Consider the following 17299-nt stretch of genomic DNA (forward strand, 5'->3'; position numbering starts at 1 on the left):
AGCACCTCTATGAAATCACTACATCTGGGCAGACACATGGCCCAAGAACCATAGCAGTGACTAGAACAGAGGACTTGACCTCAGTTGTCATAGTACACACACAACTCCAACTTCTAGTCAGCCTTTAGTGTCCCACTGTACTGGACTGGTATTGTGTCAATGTAGCTAAGTGAAAACTACCCTTCCCTGCAGAGTTCTGGGTTCATGTGGGCCACAAAAGACATTTTTCACAAGATTAAAGGACCAATGTGAAGCAGCAGTCATATTCTTTAAAATGATGGTGAGAACTCCCTGAAAGTCCAGTGGTTAGGACTCTGTACTTCCAATGCCAGAGGCCCGGGTTCAATCCCCGGTCAGGGAACTAAGATCCCTCAAGCCGAGTGGCATGGCCAAAAAAAAACAAAAAAGAAAAATCAAAGAGCACTTTAAAAAAATAAAAATAAAATAAAATAATGACTTCTCTGAATTGGTTCTGGGTTTCTGGAATTGATCCTCTGACTTGATGAGAAAGTTAAAAGGTGTTCCTGACCCTATCTACAATGGTAACGGATACTCTATTAGTTCATGCCATGAATTAACACAATTATTTAATCAATCACCTGTATATACCTTTTTTTAAATTTTATTTTTGGCTGCACTGGGTCTTTGTTGCTGTGCATGGCTTTCTGTAGTTGTGGTGAGCAGGGGCTACTCTTTGTTGCGGTGCACGGGCTCTCATTGTGGTGGCTTCTCTTGTTGCAGAACATAGCATCTAAGCGCTTGGGCTTCAGTAGTTGTGGCACATAGGCTCAGTAGTTGTGGTGCACGGGCTTAGTTGCTCCACAGCATGTGGGATCTTCATGCACCACGGCTCAAACCCATGTCCCATGCATTGGCAGGCGGATTCTTAACCACTGCGCCACCAGGGAAGCCCTGTATACACCTTTAATTAAGGACCCATAGAATGTGATCAAGTATTTGCAGTCATAGAAAATTGTAGGAAAAATAAGTTGTATGATATGGTTGATAGGTTAGGTCTAAGTGCACCAGAGAAACTGGAAAAATAAAATGATGAATTTGGGGCTTTAAATTTCCAGTTCAAGGTCTGCGTGTGATCCCCAGTGAATTGGACCCTTGTATGATCTTCATCCTTTGAGTCCTCGTGGAACCTGTGACTTACTAGAACATGAAAATGTACAGATCCCATCATAATGCAATTACACGATGTTATAGAAAACTCCATCGTAGCAGACCGGAGAGAGATCCTTCTGCTGGCTTTAAAGAAACAAGCCATCATGATTTCTACAGCTGCAAAGAAATGGATTCTGCCAAGAAACATGTGAGTTTGGAGGAGGACCTGCACCTCATCTGAGGTGCCAGTTCCATCAGAAGTCCTGACTGTAGCTTTGTGCAGCCCTAAACCAGGGGCTCGGCTAAGCTGTACCTGGAATACTGACACGTGGAATCTGTGAGATAGAATAAAATGCAGGTTGTTTCAAAGTGCTAAGTTTGTGGTAATTTGTTATGCAGCAAGAGAAAACTAATACAGCAAGGGCTTGGAGGTTTCATTGGCTGCCTTAAGGAAACCACTTACATCCTAGAGCTACAGGTTCACGGTTTTTGAAAAACCAAACCCAAAGTTTAATCCTACAGATGGCTGAATTATAATTAAAATTGAATTCTCAATTTTGTAAGCTCTCATATTAAATTTAAGGCATTGAATGGATATAAGAGGGGCTCTGGAAATTGGGATGAGGACATATGAGGTGATTTCAGCAAAGGTGGCGAACATTAATTCCTACAGTTTGTCAAGTAGCCTGAGGGGGTTAATTTTCCCTTGCTTAATGCACTTCTAATGGCCTCTCCTGGAATACAGCTGCCTGCTGATTGTCCTGAGGACATATCCTCACCACCTTTCATTACTTCTTTAGCTGTAACCAGATTCAGGTCCTAGCAGGTGATTCACACATTGTGAGGTACAAACTATGACCAGTGAAGAGGTATTAGACACACCCAAATAAGTGCATGATTTTTACAATTTAAATCAACAAACTCGGAGATTGGCTCAAGATGGCAGAGTAGAAGGACGTGCCCTCACTCCCTCTTGCGAGAGCACTGGAATCACAACTAACTGCTGAACAATCATTGAAAGGAAGACACTGGAACTCACCAAAAAAGAGATCCCACATCCAAAGACAAAGGAGAAGCCACAATGATACGGTAGGACGGGCACAATCAAAATAAAATAAAATCCCGTAACTGCTGGGTGGGTGATTCACAAACTGGAGAACATGTACACCACAGAAGTCCACCCACTGCAGTGAAGGTTCTGAGCCTCATGTCAGTCTTCCCAAACTGGGGCCTGGCAACAGAAGGAGGAATTCCTAAAGAATCTGACTTTGAAAGCTAGCAGGATTTGATTGCAGGACTTTGACAGGACTAGGGGAAACAGAGACTCCACTCGTGGAGGGCACACACAAAGTAGTGTGTGCATGAGGACCCAGGGGAAGGAGCAGTGACCCATAGGAGACTGAAGCAGACCTACCTGCTAATGTTGGAGGGTCTCCTGCAGAGATGGGAGTGGCTGTGTCTCACTGTCAGCACAAGGACACTGGAAGCAGAAGTTCTGGGAAGTACTCCTTGGCATGAGCCCTCCCAGAGTCAGCCATTAGCCCCACCAAAGAACCCGGGTAGGCTCCAGTGTTGGGTCGCCTCAGGCCAAACAATCAACAGGGAGGGAACACAGCCCCACCCATCAGCAGACAAGTGGATTAAAGTTTTACTGAGCTCTGCCCACCAGAGCAACAGCCAGCTCTACCCACCGCCAGTTCCTCCCATCAGGAACCTTGCACAAGCATCTTAGATAGCCTCATCCACCAGAGGGCAGACAGCAGAAGCAAGAAGAACTACAATCCTGCAGCCTGTGGAACAAAAACCACATTCACAGGAAGACAGATGAGATGAAAAGGCAGAGCGCTATGTACCAGATGAAGGAACAAGATAAAACCCCAGAAAAACAACTAAATGAAGTGGAGATAGGCAACCTTCCAGAAAAAGAACTCAGAATAATGATAGTGAAGATGATCCAGGACCTCGGAAAAAGAATGGAGGCAAAGAACGAGAAGATGGAAGAAATGTTTAACAAAGAACTAGAAGAATTAAAGAACAAACAAACAGAGATGAACAATACAATAACTGAAATGAAAAATACACTAGAAGGAATCAACAGCAGAATAATTGAGGCAGAAGAAAGGATAAGTGACCTGGAAGACAGAATGGTGGAACTCACTCCTGCAGAACAGAATAAAGAAAAAAGAATGAAAAGAAAGGAAGACAGCCTAAGAGACCTCTGAGACAACATTAAACACAACATTCACATCATAGGGGTCCCAGAGGAGAAGAGAGAGAGAAAGGACCCAAGAAAATATCTGAAGACATTATAGTCAAAAACTTCCCGAATATGGGAAAGGAAACAGAGACCCAAGTCCAAAAATGCAGAGTCCCATACAGGATAAACCCAAGGAGAAACACACTGAGACACATAGTATTCAAATTGGCCAAAATTAAAGACAAAGAAAAGTTATTGAAAGCAGCAAGGGAAAAACGACAAATAACATACAAGGGAACTCCCGTAAGGTTAACAGCTGATTTCTAGGCAGAAACTCTACAAGCCAGAAGGGAGTGGCATGACATATTTAAAGTGATGAAAGGGAAGAACCTACAACCAAGATTACTCTACCCAGCAAGATCTCATTCAGATTCAATGGAGAAATCAAAAGCTTTACAGACAAGCAAAACCTAAGAGAATTCAGAACCACCAAACCAGCTTGACAACAAATGCTAAAGGAATTTCTATAAGTGGGAAACACAAGAGAAGAAAAGGACCTACAAAAACAAACTCCAAACATTTAAGAAAATGGTAATAGGTAAAGCAATTACACTCTAATAAAGATGTTAGAAAAAAACCTGCAATCATACAACATCAAGGAAAAACTTAAAAAAAAAAAAATGGTATAGGAACATACATATCGATCATTACCTTAAACGTGAACGGATTAAATGCTCCAACCAAAAGATACAGGCCAGCTGAATGTATACAAAAACAAGACCCAAATATATGCTCTCTACAATAGAGATGCACTTTAGACCTAGGGACACATACAGACTGAAAGTGAGGGGATGGAAAAAGATATTCCATGCAAATGAAAATCAAAAGAAAGCTGGAGTAGCAATTCTCATATCAGATAAAATAGACTTTAGAATGTTACAAGAGACATGGAAGGACACTACATAATGATCAAGGGACCAATCCAAGAAGATGATATAACAATTATAAATATATATGCACCCAACATAGGAGCACCTCAATACATAAGGCAACTGCTAACAGCTATAAAAGAGGAAATTGACAGTAACACAATAATAGTGGGGGACTTTAACACCTCACTTACACCAATGGACAGATCATCCAAACAGAAAATTAATAAGGAAACACAAGCTTTAAATGACACAATAGACGAGATAGATTTAATTGATATATATAGGACATTCCATCCAAAAACTGCAGATTACACTTTCTTCTCAAGTGCGCATAGAACATTCTCCAGGACAGATCACATCTTGGGTCACAAATCAAGCCTCAGTAAATTTAAGAAAATTGAAATCATATCAAGCATCTTTTCTGACCACAACACTATGAGATTAGAATCAATTACAGGGAAAAAAATGTAAAAAACACAAACACATTGATGCTAAACGATATGTTACAAAATAACCAAGAGATCACTGAAGACATCAAAGAGGAAATCAAAAAATATCTAGAGACAAATGACAATGAAAACACGACAATCCAAAACCTATGGGATGCAGCAAAAGCAGTTCTAAGAGGGAAGGTTATAGCAATACAATCCTACCTCAAGAAACAACAAACATCTCAAATAAACAATCTAACCTTACACCTAAAGGAACTACAGAAAGAAGAACAAACAAAACTCAGTGTTAGCAGAAGGAAAGAAATCATAAAGATCAGAGGAGAAATAAATGAATCAGAAACAAAGAAAAAAATAGCAAAGGTCAATAAAACTAAAAGCTGGTTCTTTGAGAAGATAAACAAAATTGATAAACCATTAGCCAGACTCATCAAGAAAAAGAGGGAGAGGACTCAAATCAATAAAACTAGAAATGAAAAAGGAGAATTTAAAACAGACACCGGAGAACTACAAAGCATCCTAAGAGACTACTACAAGCAACTCTGTGCTAATAAAATGGACAACCTGGAAGAAATGGACAAATTCTGGGAAAAGTATAACCTCCCAAGACTGAACCAGGAAGAAATAGAAAATCTGAACAGACCAATCACAAGTAATGAAATTGAAACTGTGATTAAAAATCTTCCAACAGTCAACCAACAAAAGTCCAGGACCAGATGGCTTCTCTATCAAACATTTAGAGAAGAGCTAGCACCCATCCTTCTCAAACTCTTCCAAAAACTTGCAGAGGAAGGAACACTCCCAAACTCATTCTGTGAGGCCACCATCACCCTGATACCAAAACCAGACAAAGATACTACAAAAAAAGAAAATTACAGACCGATATCACTGATGAATATAGATGCAAAAATCCTCAACAAAATACTAGCAAACAGAATCCAACAACACATGCAAAGGATCATACACCATGATCAAGTGGGATTTATCCCAGGGACGCAAGAATTCTTCAGTATATGCAAATCAACCCATGTGATACACCATATTAACAAATTGAAGAATAAAAACCATATGACTATCTCAATAGATGCAGAAAAAGATTTTGACAAAATTCAACACCCATTTATGATAAAAACTCTCCAGAAAGTGGGCACAGAGGGAACCTACCTCAACATAATAAAGGTCATCTATGACAAACCCACAGCCAACATCATTCTCAATGGTGAAAAACTGAAACCACTTCCTCTAAGATCAGGAACAAGACAAGGATGTCCACTCTCGGCACTATTATTCAACATAGTATTGGAAGTCCTAGCCACAGCAATCACAGAAGAAAAAGAAATAAAAGGAATACAAGTTGGAAAAGAAGAAGTAAAACTATCACTGTTTGCAGATGACATGATACTATACATAGAGAATCCTAAAGAAGCCACCAGAAAACTACTAGAGCTAATGAATGAATTTGGTAAAGCTGCAGGATACAAAATTAATGCACAGAAATCTCTTGCATTCCTATACACTAGTGATGAAAAACCTGAAAGAGAAATTAAGGAAACACTCCCATTTACCATTGCAACAAAACAAATAAAATACCTAGGAATAAACCTACCTAGGGAGACAAAAGACCTGTATGCAAAAAACTATAAGACACTGATGAAAGAAATTAAAGATGATACCAACAGATGGAGAGATACACCATGTTCTTGGATTGGAAGAATCAATATTGGGAAAATGACTATACTACCCAAAGCAATCTACAGATTCAATGCAATACCGATCAAATTACCAATGGCATTTTTTATAGAACTAGAACAAAAAACCTTAAAATGTGTATGGAGAAACAAAAGACCCTGAATAGTCAAAGCAGTCTTGAGGGAAAAAAACAGAGCTAGAGGAATCAGACTCCCTGACTTTGGACTATACTGCAGAGCTACAGTAATCAAGACAATATGGTACTGGCACAAAAACAGAAATATAGATCAATGGAGCAGGATAGAAAGCCCAGAGATAAACCCACACACCTATGGTCAACTAATCTATGATAAACGAGGCAAGGACATAAAATGGAGAAAAGACAGTCTCTTCAATAAGTGGTGCTGGGAAAACTGGACAGCTACATGTAAAAGAATGAAAGTAGAACACTCCCTAACACCAAACACAAAAATAAACTCAAAATGGATTAGAAACCTAAATGTAAGACCAGACACTATAAAACTCTTAGAGGAAAACATGGGCAGAACACTCTATGACATAAATCACAGCAAGATATTTTTTGATCCACCTCCTACAATAATGGAAATAAAAACAAAAATAAACAAATGGGACTTAATGAAACTTAAAAGCTTTTGCACAGCAAAGGAAACTACAAATAAGATGAAAAGACAACCCTCTGATTGGGAGAAAATATTTGTAATTGAATCAACGGACAAAGGATTAATCTCCCAAATATATAGACAGCTCATGCAGCTCAATATTAAAAACACAAACAACCCAATCCCAAAATGGGCAGAAGACCTAGATAGACATTTCTCCAAAGAAGACATACAGATGGCCAAGAAGCACATGAAAGCTGCTCAACATCACTAATTATTAGAGAAATGAAAATCAAAACTACAATGAAGTATCACCTCACACCAGTAAGAATGGGCATCATCAGAAAATCTACAAACCACAAATGCTGGAGAGGGTGTGGAGAAAAGGGAACCCTCTTGTACTGTTGGTAGGAATGTAAATTGATACAACCACTATGGAGAACAGTATGGAGGTTCCTTAAAAAACTAAAAATAGAATTACCATATGACCCAGCAATCCCACTACTGGGCATATACCCAGAGAAAACCATAATTCAAAAAGACACATGCACCCCAATGTTCATTGCAGCACTATTTACAATAGCCAGGACATGGAAACAACCTAAACACCCATCGACAGACGAATGGATAAAGAAGATGTGGTACTTATATACAATGTAATATTACTTGGCCATAAAAAGGAATGAAATTGTGTCATTTGTGGAGACGTGGATGGATCTAGAAACTGTCATACAGAGTGAAGTAAATCAGAGAGAGAAAAACAAATATAGTACATTAACGCATATATGTAGAACCTAGAAAAATGGTACAGATGAACTGGTTTGCAGGGCAGAAATTGAGACACAGATGTAGAGAACAAACATATGGACACCAAGGGGAAAATGGCAGGGGTGGGGGTGGTGGTGTGATGAAGTGGGAGATTGGGATTGACATATATACACAATATGTATAAAATGGATAATAATGAGAACCTGCTGTATCAAAAAAAGTAAATAAAAAATTAAAAAAATAAATCAACAAAAACCATGTGTGTGAGAATGGGTCTTAAGACTGCTGGATTAAAAAAAAAAAAAGAGACTGTTTGATAAGAATGGAAGGATACTAATATTGGATTGAGCCAAATTTATTGACATAGGTTTATTAAAGAGATTCTGGATTCAATATGTTAACTCAGGTGTCTTGAGTGATTCTACTAGCCTGCTTGGTTGGTTGACTGAAATTTGAACTCAAAAGTGACCTATATTAAATGAAGTTGAAGCTCCAAAATTCCCTGGCATATTGCAGAGGATATACTCACTTGCTTGGGGAAACTGGAACTTTAGAGTGGCTTTTTCATGCAACACTCTACCCTGTTAATATGTCCCCCAGAGGACACACCCTTTACGAAGGCTATTAGACATATATTGATGAGGAGAGCCTCAGGGTCTTTGAAGAACACTCTGATATTTACTCTCTGTATATCAAGATTGACAGCAGGCACTGCTGCAATTGAACTGGGCTCCCTGAATTCATTGGAAGTAACGGGCTTCGAGAATTGCAAGAGCCAAGTGAGGGCACTTAGCCACTAAAATCAAAGTAGAAGAGGTTAGCATAATAAGGTGCAGAGCCAAAGCAGTGATCAGTTTTTAGTGTTGGTTGGTTGATAATGGTGTCTTCAGAATTGAAACAGATGGGCAGACTTTTAAAGTCTTACTCGATTTGTATTAGCAAGGATCTCTAGGTCTGAGGAACAGAAGTCTGACTTGAATCACCAAAAACAGTCATGGCCTGTCAACCAATTCCCAGTCTTGAGCCCATTCACATACACAGAGCCTCTTGACTGAAGGGGAGGCTGAGGCCCGTTGAGAAATAATGCTGCCATATTGCCAACATTCATACTGTAAATCTTCCTCTTGGCCTTTCCCAAAGGAACCTGTGGCTTAGCTATTTACCAGGTGATAATGCAATGGGGAAGAGAAACTAATCACACTTTTCAGGGATTACTGACACTCCTATGAATCGACTTTAGTTCACAGAAATCCATAATACGACTTTGGTCTACTAGAGAGAAAAGGGGCTTATGAAGGTGGGATGATTAATGGGACTTTGTTGGGTTCTGACTCACAGTGGACTCAAAGAGTCACTTTTCACACTTGGTGTTTATTTTCCCTGTTTCAACATACATAATTAACATAGATATGCTCAACTTCTGGTAGAATCTCCACATATAGCCTGACCTGTAGGATGCAGGTTATTATTATAGGAAGAGTTAAGTGGAAAACTCTCTAACTGCTTCCCTCTATCAAAATAGTAAACCAAAAGCATGGACTGAAAGACAGGAGTTCTTCCACATCCCTACTCGATTTCCCTATGCAAAAGATCAACTGATCTTGGAGGATGACAATGGATTATTAAAAACTTAATCATGTGGTGACTTCACCTGCATATATGGATTCATCGTTGGAGAAAATCAACACATGCCTTGGAAACTGGTATGCATCAGCTGATCTGATGAATGGTTTTTTCTCTATACTTGTTAGTAAAGACCATCAGAAAAAGTTGACTTTGAGGCAGCTAGGCCAGCAATATATCTTCACTGTTCCACCCAGGACTAACTTTCCAATCCTATGTCATAATCTAGACCAGAGGGTCCTTAAGAGCCTTTCCTCTCTACAGTACATCATGTGGATTGGAGCAGGTATATGGTGGGAATGAGTGGTGGTTGCTTCTGACCTCAGTCCAGGCAGCTCTTTTAACTTCTGACTTTAGAGTTAAATATGTTTTCACTTTATAAAGAATTAGTAGCTTCAAAACTTTGGGCCAAGTTAAACTTTGAGACATTTCCCTTATGCAGAAAAATGAAGATACTGACAGTCCTTCCCTCAGAGTAGTAGAGAGAATTAAATGAGATAGTGAATATAAATACACTAAGTAAATCTTAATCATTGGAGAAGAATGACACAAAAGATGATCATAATACGTTAAATGAAAAACCGTTAGAAAATATGACAAATTTACCCATATATATATATACACTTTTCTCTTAGTGATGGGTTTAGTGGTAATTTATGTTATCTTCCTTTTATTTGTCTGTAGCTTCTACCATGAACAAGGTTAATTTTTAAAGTTTTAACTGATGATATGACACTGATGGGACTTGGTGAACTGAAGTAGCAACCTGGGCAGATACTCTGGAAGGCACATATGCACCAGAGGAGAGGAAATAAATCTCACAGAAATTCAAGGGGCTTCCAACTCAATGAAACTTGGGGCCCAATGATCTAGGGTATATGAAGAAGGACAAGTTGCTGCATCTTGCCCCTCTCACCAATAAGAGGCACAATATGTAGTGGGTCTCTTTGGGTTTCAGAGGTAATATATACTTCAGTTAAGCATGCTCCTCTATTTCATTTGCCAAGTAACCTAGAAAGCTTCCAGAACAAAATCCCAGAGCAAGAAAGGCTCAGCAACAAGCCAAGAGAGCCATGCTAGCTGCTCTGCCATTTAGGGCATGAGACCTCGCAGATCTTCCAGCGCTTGAAGTGTCTGTGGCAGATGAGATATTGTAAAGGAGCTTTTGTCAGACCTCTACATGAGAATCTTACCACATACTCAGTGAAATCACATGCTTCACTGGAACTTATACCAGAGATCTGGGTGTTGTCTCTTCCTTCTAAATAAATTTTTGGTAATCTCTTTATTGAAATATAGCCTTCATTTAAAAAAAAACTATTCAAATCATAAATGTTCAGCTTGGTGAAATTTTAAATCCTGGTTCAAGGAAAAAAACACATCAGCAGGACCTCAAAGATATTACTGGAGCTCCACCTATACCTACTTTACAAGAGTTATCGTCCTTATTTAAATACTATATTTTATATTTTCACAAATAGAACTGTATGTTATGTACTCTTTCGTAGCTGGTTTCTTTTGTTCAACATTATTTCTTGAGACTCATCCACATTGTTACATGTAGCAATGGTTCATTCATTCTCATTGCTGTTTATTATTCTATTGCGTGAACTCCCTACCAATCCTTAAACCAACCTGCTGTGTTTTACAGATTAGTGCTGGCACAGGTTTAAATGCAAAGACCTCAGACTCTAATGACAGTTTATCTGAGGACATATGAGGAAATGCGGGGAAAGGAGATAATGTTAGAAATCCACTCTGGATCATCCTTGACACAAAACCATAATGATTTTTCACCGACATGGGGGAGGAATCATTACAACAGAGATTCCCACTGCCTAATGAATACAGAACATTTAACACACCAGACTGAAGATTAATTTCAGTACAAATTGGCCAAATTTATAATTACCTGGGAGCTGCTATTGGCCTTGACCAAGCAGCTGAGATACTGAGGTTTACTAGCAGGAACTGAAATGTGGAACCTCTGGATCAATAGAGTGATGGGTAAGAAAAGCTGGGACGAAAGATGTAGTTCCCAACATCTGGAATGGGGAGAGCTAAGAAGCTGTTCGTACAAATGGAGATGTCACTTATTACTTTATGCAATAAATTTCCACAGGTTTCTGTCAGAAACACTTTCCGTCCTCTCATTCTGCCTCCGGTGAGCTTTATGCCTATTATTTTACTTTCCAGTAATGAAGACCATGCAGCTCTCTAAGCTAATTTCCTCCTCTTTAAAATGCAGATAATACCTACGTACCTATGTTGAGGGGATTAAATAAGTCAATGTACACACAATGACTGGTGTCATAAGTCCCACTAAAGAAAAGCCATTTGAATCTTTAGACACCCCTTCCAGCAGTCACTGTCCATTTAATACACAAGTTTTATGTTGACAAGTATCAAGGACAGAATAAGCTGCTGATGTTTTATTTGACGATTAATTTGTGCACAGACTTGAGCACTGATATTCCTGTATCTGACAGAAACTAGGAGAAACACTGAGATGTCATCGCTGCCTCCTCTGTGTCCTGAGGGACCTGCCTGGAGTCCCTCTTATTCTAGGTTAGAGTATTAGGTCTGGCAGATGCATGGTCCACTGAGCATGCCAAGTGTCACCACAGCCTTGGCTTTTTTATGAAATTTCAAACTCTAAAGACTGTAATGGACCTTACAGGACATGTGACCCAACATCCCCCCTGGGCTAGTGACTATGGCATCCTTGACAGAGGTCTTTTACCTTCTGTTTCAACACCATCAGTGACAGGAAGCACTGTGCCTTACAAGGCAGCCTGCTCTGTTGTTGGGCTGCCCTGATTGTCACCTGTTTCCTTCTTACATTAAATTGAGGGCTTCCCTGGTGGCGCAGTGGTTGAGAGTCCTCCTGCCGATGCAGGGGACACGGGTTTGTGCCCCGGTCCGGGAGGATCCCACGTGCCGCGGAGCGGCTGGGCCCGTGAGCCATGGCCGCTGAGCCTGCGCGTCCGGAGCCTGTGCTCCGCAACAGGAGAGGCCACAACAGTGAGAGGCCCGTGTACCGCAAAAAAAAAAAAAAAAAAAAAAAATTGAAATAGTGTCTCCATGTAAGTTCCGTCCAGTGGTCCTACTTCTGCCTTCTGGAGTCTGTCTGCACCCTCTTCCACATGGTAGCCCTACAGAAAGATGTCCCTTCCCTTCGGAGATACATCACTTACCAAAAAGATTGTTCACAAGTGATCTTCAATCCAGGGGAGTTACATAGTGTCTTCTGAACTTCTAGAGAAAAACCCTGTGTGTGTGTGTGTGTGTGTGTGTGTGTGTGTGTGTGTGTGTGTGTGTGTGTGTGTGTGTGTTGAATTTTATCTGTATTATGAGGTAGGGTGTTCACCAATAAGGTCCACCAAAAACTTTGATATATATGAATATAGTCTGACAAAGAAATAGTCCAAAATTCAAATTCATCAACATGTTGAATCCATACTTCTAGAAGGTCCGGATTTGGTGATAATTTTGGGGAAAGGGAAAAGAGTGTTTAAGAATATGAGTCACGGAGTCAGACTGAGAGAAAATTTTGCATTTCACTACTCTGTAATACCTGTGTCACCCTGAGCAAATTTCTTATCTCTCTAAGCTTCAGTTTTTTTATCTATGAATTGTTTTTTGAGAGGATTAAATGAGAAAATTATCATGAAAATTTTAGTTCATAGTAGACAATCATTAAAAATAAATCATATGATAATAGTTACTTTGATTATTGCAATTCTGGAATGCTCATGACCTCATTTTATTTTTTTTTATATAGAAAAATTATTTTAATTGTTTAGAGAGGTAAATAGGTTTCTCAATACAAAACATAAATTTGCATTTCTATACACCAAAACAAAAAGAGTGAGAAATTTACAATGCATCAAAGAAGTTACTTCTGAATGGGAGGCCTTGGAATTGTTCAGGGAAGGACAAACAGCATGCTTCTGGGGTTAGAAATACTCACAACCTGATTTTAGCACCATCACCTGATCCTTTTTTTTCCCCAAAAGGCAGTGACTTATCCAAAGCCACATAAGTAGCAAGCATCAGGGTAGGAAATCAAGTCTAAAGCATCTGACTTTAACTTTCATGCTTTTGTTACCAGGGCCAAGCTGCCTCCATGTCACAGGACTAATTAAATAAACAAGCAAGGTCTTCAGCAAAAACTGAGACCGAGGGCTTCCCTGGTGGCGCAGTGGTTGAGAGTCTGCCTGCCAATGCAGGGGACGCGGGTTCGTGCCCCGGTCCGGGAAGATCCCACATGCCGTGGAGCGGCTGGGCCCGTGAGCCATGGCCACTGAGCCTGCGTGTCCGGAGCCTGTGCTCCGCGCGGGAGAGGCCACAACAGTGAGAGGCCCGTGTACCGCAAACAAAACAAAACAAAACAAAAACAACTGAGACCCATTCTTCCAAACAGTCCACACGGGAGATAATGCATATATTCCGAGGATGTTGTCTTTGCTCAGAATATGTCTGGACCCCTCTTTAGAATGGAATTTTTCTTAATTCGCAGTGGCAGCAAATTATGTCTTTCATTGCCAAAAAATAAAATTCACCCTCATTCAGAAGTTACTCAGTCAGTTCTGATGAGTGAGTTGGGTAATGAAGCTGGGAGTTATTTTTTCTGTCACATAGGCGATGTGCTAGTGAAGCTGAGCCCAATTTCCTTGATTTGTAACTGGGCTCTAAAAGCAGTCCCCAAAGAGGAGAGTCCATCAGGTTTGGGATTTTTCTCACTAGATTAAGCTTACACCTCCAAGAAAGTTCTGTCACGAAGAATAATGTTTATTTAAAGACATAAGTTCCCACTTATTTTTTTAAAGTACAAGTCCATCCCCTTAATTCACTTAAATACATTAATTTGGTGCAAGATGTGCTAAAGACATTATGCTAAATCCTAGGGCTACAAAGATAGAGCCATTTCCCACAAGGGATTCAACCTACAGACAGTGAAAGAGAAGGGAGAGCAAAATCGACATCATGGAGGTGGGTTTCGGATTGTTTGATGCATAGGGTGTGTTGAAAACAAACAAAAGGATTTTCCTAGTTAGATTCAGAAACAATGTTGGTAGCCTTGTTGGAGATGGTGACAACTTATCGACTTTGGATGGACCTCAAGGAGGTGAGCAGGCAGACAGTGAGGCGAAAGACAGGAATTCTAGACAGGTGGGATAGAATGAACAGAAGTCCAGAGACATGAAACGGAATGGAGCATTCAAGCACCTACAAGATTATAGCTACAGCTAAAGTGAGGAGCATTTATAGGGTTGTGTTGCAAACAGATTTACAGAACCAGGAAGGAACAGTATCATAAAAGCTTGTATTTGAAATATTAAGCATTTTAGCTTTTATACTCATAAAAGCCCAGTTTTAGGTTAAAAAAAAATTACTCTGGTAGTAGCATGGAGGGACTGGATTCAAAATCAGTAAGGCTGTAACAGAAATTCAGTTGAGATACCTGCCCATCTAGATGAAGGTGATGATGATGAAGGGGTATGGATTTTAGGTAGGACTGATGAAGGTATCAGTTAACAGGACTTGTTAACCAATGGGAAGTGGCAAGTAAAGGAAAGGAGGGAGACAAAAGGCATTTTTATTATCATTTGGCTCACTTAGGGACCTTCTATTTTTGCAAAGTCTTAACATTATCAGAGAGGATATCTGGGCACCAAAATCTGGAAGAGTTAAACCCGCACACAACTCTGCATAATGAATACATTTCATTATTTTTAGTCAATTGCCAATTGCAGGGCCATCACATAGAACGTAAGTGATGCATGAGGCCAGAAATAATTTTAGACCTCTGTGTTTGGCATTTATTTAAGGTTATTATCAAGAGATAATAGACTATGTGCTCCTTATAATAGAGCTGTATTTTTCTTGAAATTAAAGTAGCAAGTAGTGAAATGCCTCGTGCATGGCAATGATATTTAGCTGCTTCTTTTAGTTTCTTTCTGAGATATGGGGTCCAAGGTGATTTTAAAAAGAGTCCTTGGAGACTGCTGTGAGTTTTCCATTGATTTCATATGCACAGAGCCTTCAGGTGTGCTTTGAATGGTGCCTATTGTTAACCAGTTTTAAAGGGGAAAGCATTTACTGAAAAAAAAATTTTAAAAAGCCATAGAGATGAATTTCAGGCCAAGAGAAAAACAGAAACCACCAAAAACCTATGCCTTGCCTCTTCTACAGCTACCTTTCTTCAGACAGAAGAAGTAGGTAGGTAGACAGAACCCCCTGTCTAAAAACGAGTCTCTCCTCTGGAATGCTCAAGCTGCTCCCTCAAATCTCTTTGGCAAAAAAATAAAAAGGATTATGTCCTTTTCAGGGGGAGATTATTCACAGAGAGAAGAGCCCAAGGAGTACTGGGCAGTGATCTGGGAGCACATCTGGTTAAAGCAGGAGGTAAAGAACACAAGGGCACCACCAGGGAGCAGAGAGGGAAGAAGGAGCACCACAGACAAGTTGCCTCCCTCCTAAGTTCAAGGCCTGGCCTCGCAGAAGGGCCCTGGGACTAAGAACCCAGAGACAGCACCCAAGCCAAGTAGCCCTCCTCTCGAAACAAGTCAAACTGGCAATTGGCTTCAGCCATCCTTGCCCTGAATGAACTCATAATCTGTGGTGAGTCCTGTCCTAACTCTAGCCCCTTACAGTACAAGGTAAACAGGGCTCAGTGTCACAAAATCAGTGCAGGTAACATGCAGAAGGAGCAAGGAAGGGACAATCAGCACAGACTTCCTGGAAGAGACAACATTTGCACAGGACCTTGCAGGACACATGAGTTCCAAAACACAGACAGAGCAGACTGTTCCCCTCAGGTGAACACTGTGCTGAGATAAATGTACACGGGCACAGCTTCTACCTTCAGTCAAGACATCATTCTCTACCTTCAGCAATCGAGTGGCTTCCCCATGTGCCATAAGTGAGTAGGCGACACCACGACCTTGGTGCTTCCTAGTATATCTCTCCATCTGCTAAAACGACATCACTGAATTTAGCCTTAGAGAATTAAAGGGACACTTACGGATTCACACCAGTCTGAGATCAGAGAATGAGATTACCAAAGGGCATGAAAAGGCAGAAGTATTTTAGGAAACGAGAGCACTTATATTTAGAGCAAACATGGATTAAGAAGCAAATCTGCCAAGTGACCAGTAGAGGTAATTTACAGCACTCTGGGTTAAATCTCAGTACTTCGTAATCCCTTTTTTAGCCCCTCTGTTTTCTCTTCTCCTCACTTCTTACTGCAACATGAAAGTACCAAGATTTAGTCTAAAACTTCCCCAAGATTTAATCTTCAGTCTCCCCTGAAAATCACAGAAGGGTAAAACTGTACCATAATTTGGAGATAGACTAAATAATGAGGCAAAAGAGCCAGGTTTGATCTTGAGTCAAAGCATTTTTTCTTTATTGTGGACACCCTTGAAATCTTAAAACAAAAACAAAATCCAGGCATGTAGGGTGTAGGGGTTTCATTACAGGAAATCTTTTGAGGGACAGAGATCATCCAAATCTACGTGTTTTAAAGAGCGGAGAAGACAGCCTTCTGTGTCTGTGTCTGTGTCTGTGCGCTGGGATGGCCACGCTGAGGCTGCAATAGTGGGGAGTGTGGATCTCTGCTCGTCTGTGACGTGAGACAAGACTCAGATTGTTGGATCTCAGCCTCTGCAAGGAGGACCACACCGTGTTTGCCCTGCTAACCCCCAGCTCTGTTATGTAAGGGTCTGCTGTGTGGCTCCATCCTGATTCTCTGAAACCATAGGATAAATATGGCACAAATTTCTGAAGCATTAATTTAACTTGAATATCAGAAGAAAATAATCTAGATAATCTTTTAAAAATAGTAACTAATATTTATTGAGCCCTTAATAACTGCTTAGCACTGTCTTGAGTGCTTTTATAGAT

The 17299-nt window shown here is 40.2% G+C and overlaps 1 non-coding gene across 1 annotated transcript; it reads left to right on the top strand.

The window, feature by feature from the left end:
- The first annotated feature begins 288 nt into the window (after window positions 1-288).
- On the top strand, window positions 289-361 carry TRNAG-UCC (transfer RNA glycine (anticodon UCC)). Its single transcript has one exon. It is a non-coding gene; the product is annotated as a tRNA-Gly (tRNA).
- Window positions 362-17299: the final 16938 nt, after the last annotated feature.

The sequence above is a fragment of the Orcinus orca genome, chromosome 13 (assembly GCF_937001465.1).
Source record: "Orcinus orca chromosome 13, mOrcOrc1.1, whole genome shotgun sequence".
Lineage (NCBI taxonomy): Eukaryota > Metazoa > Chordata > Mammalia > Artiodactyla > Delphinidae > Orcinus > Orcinus orca.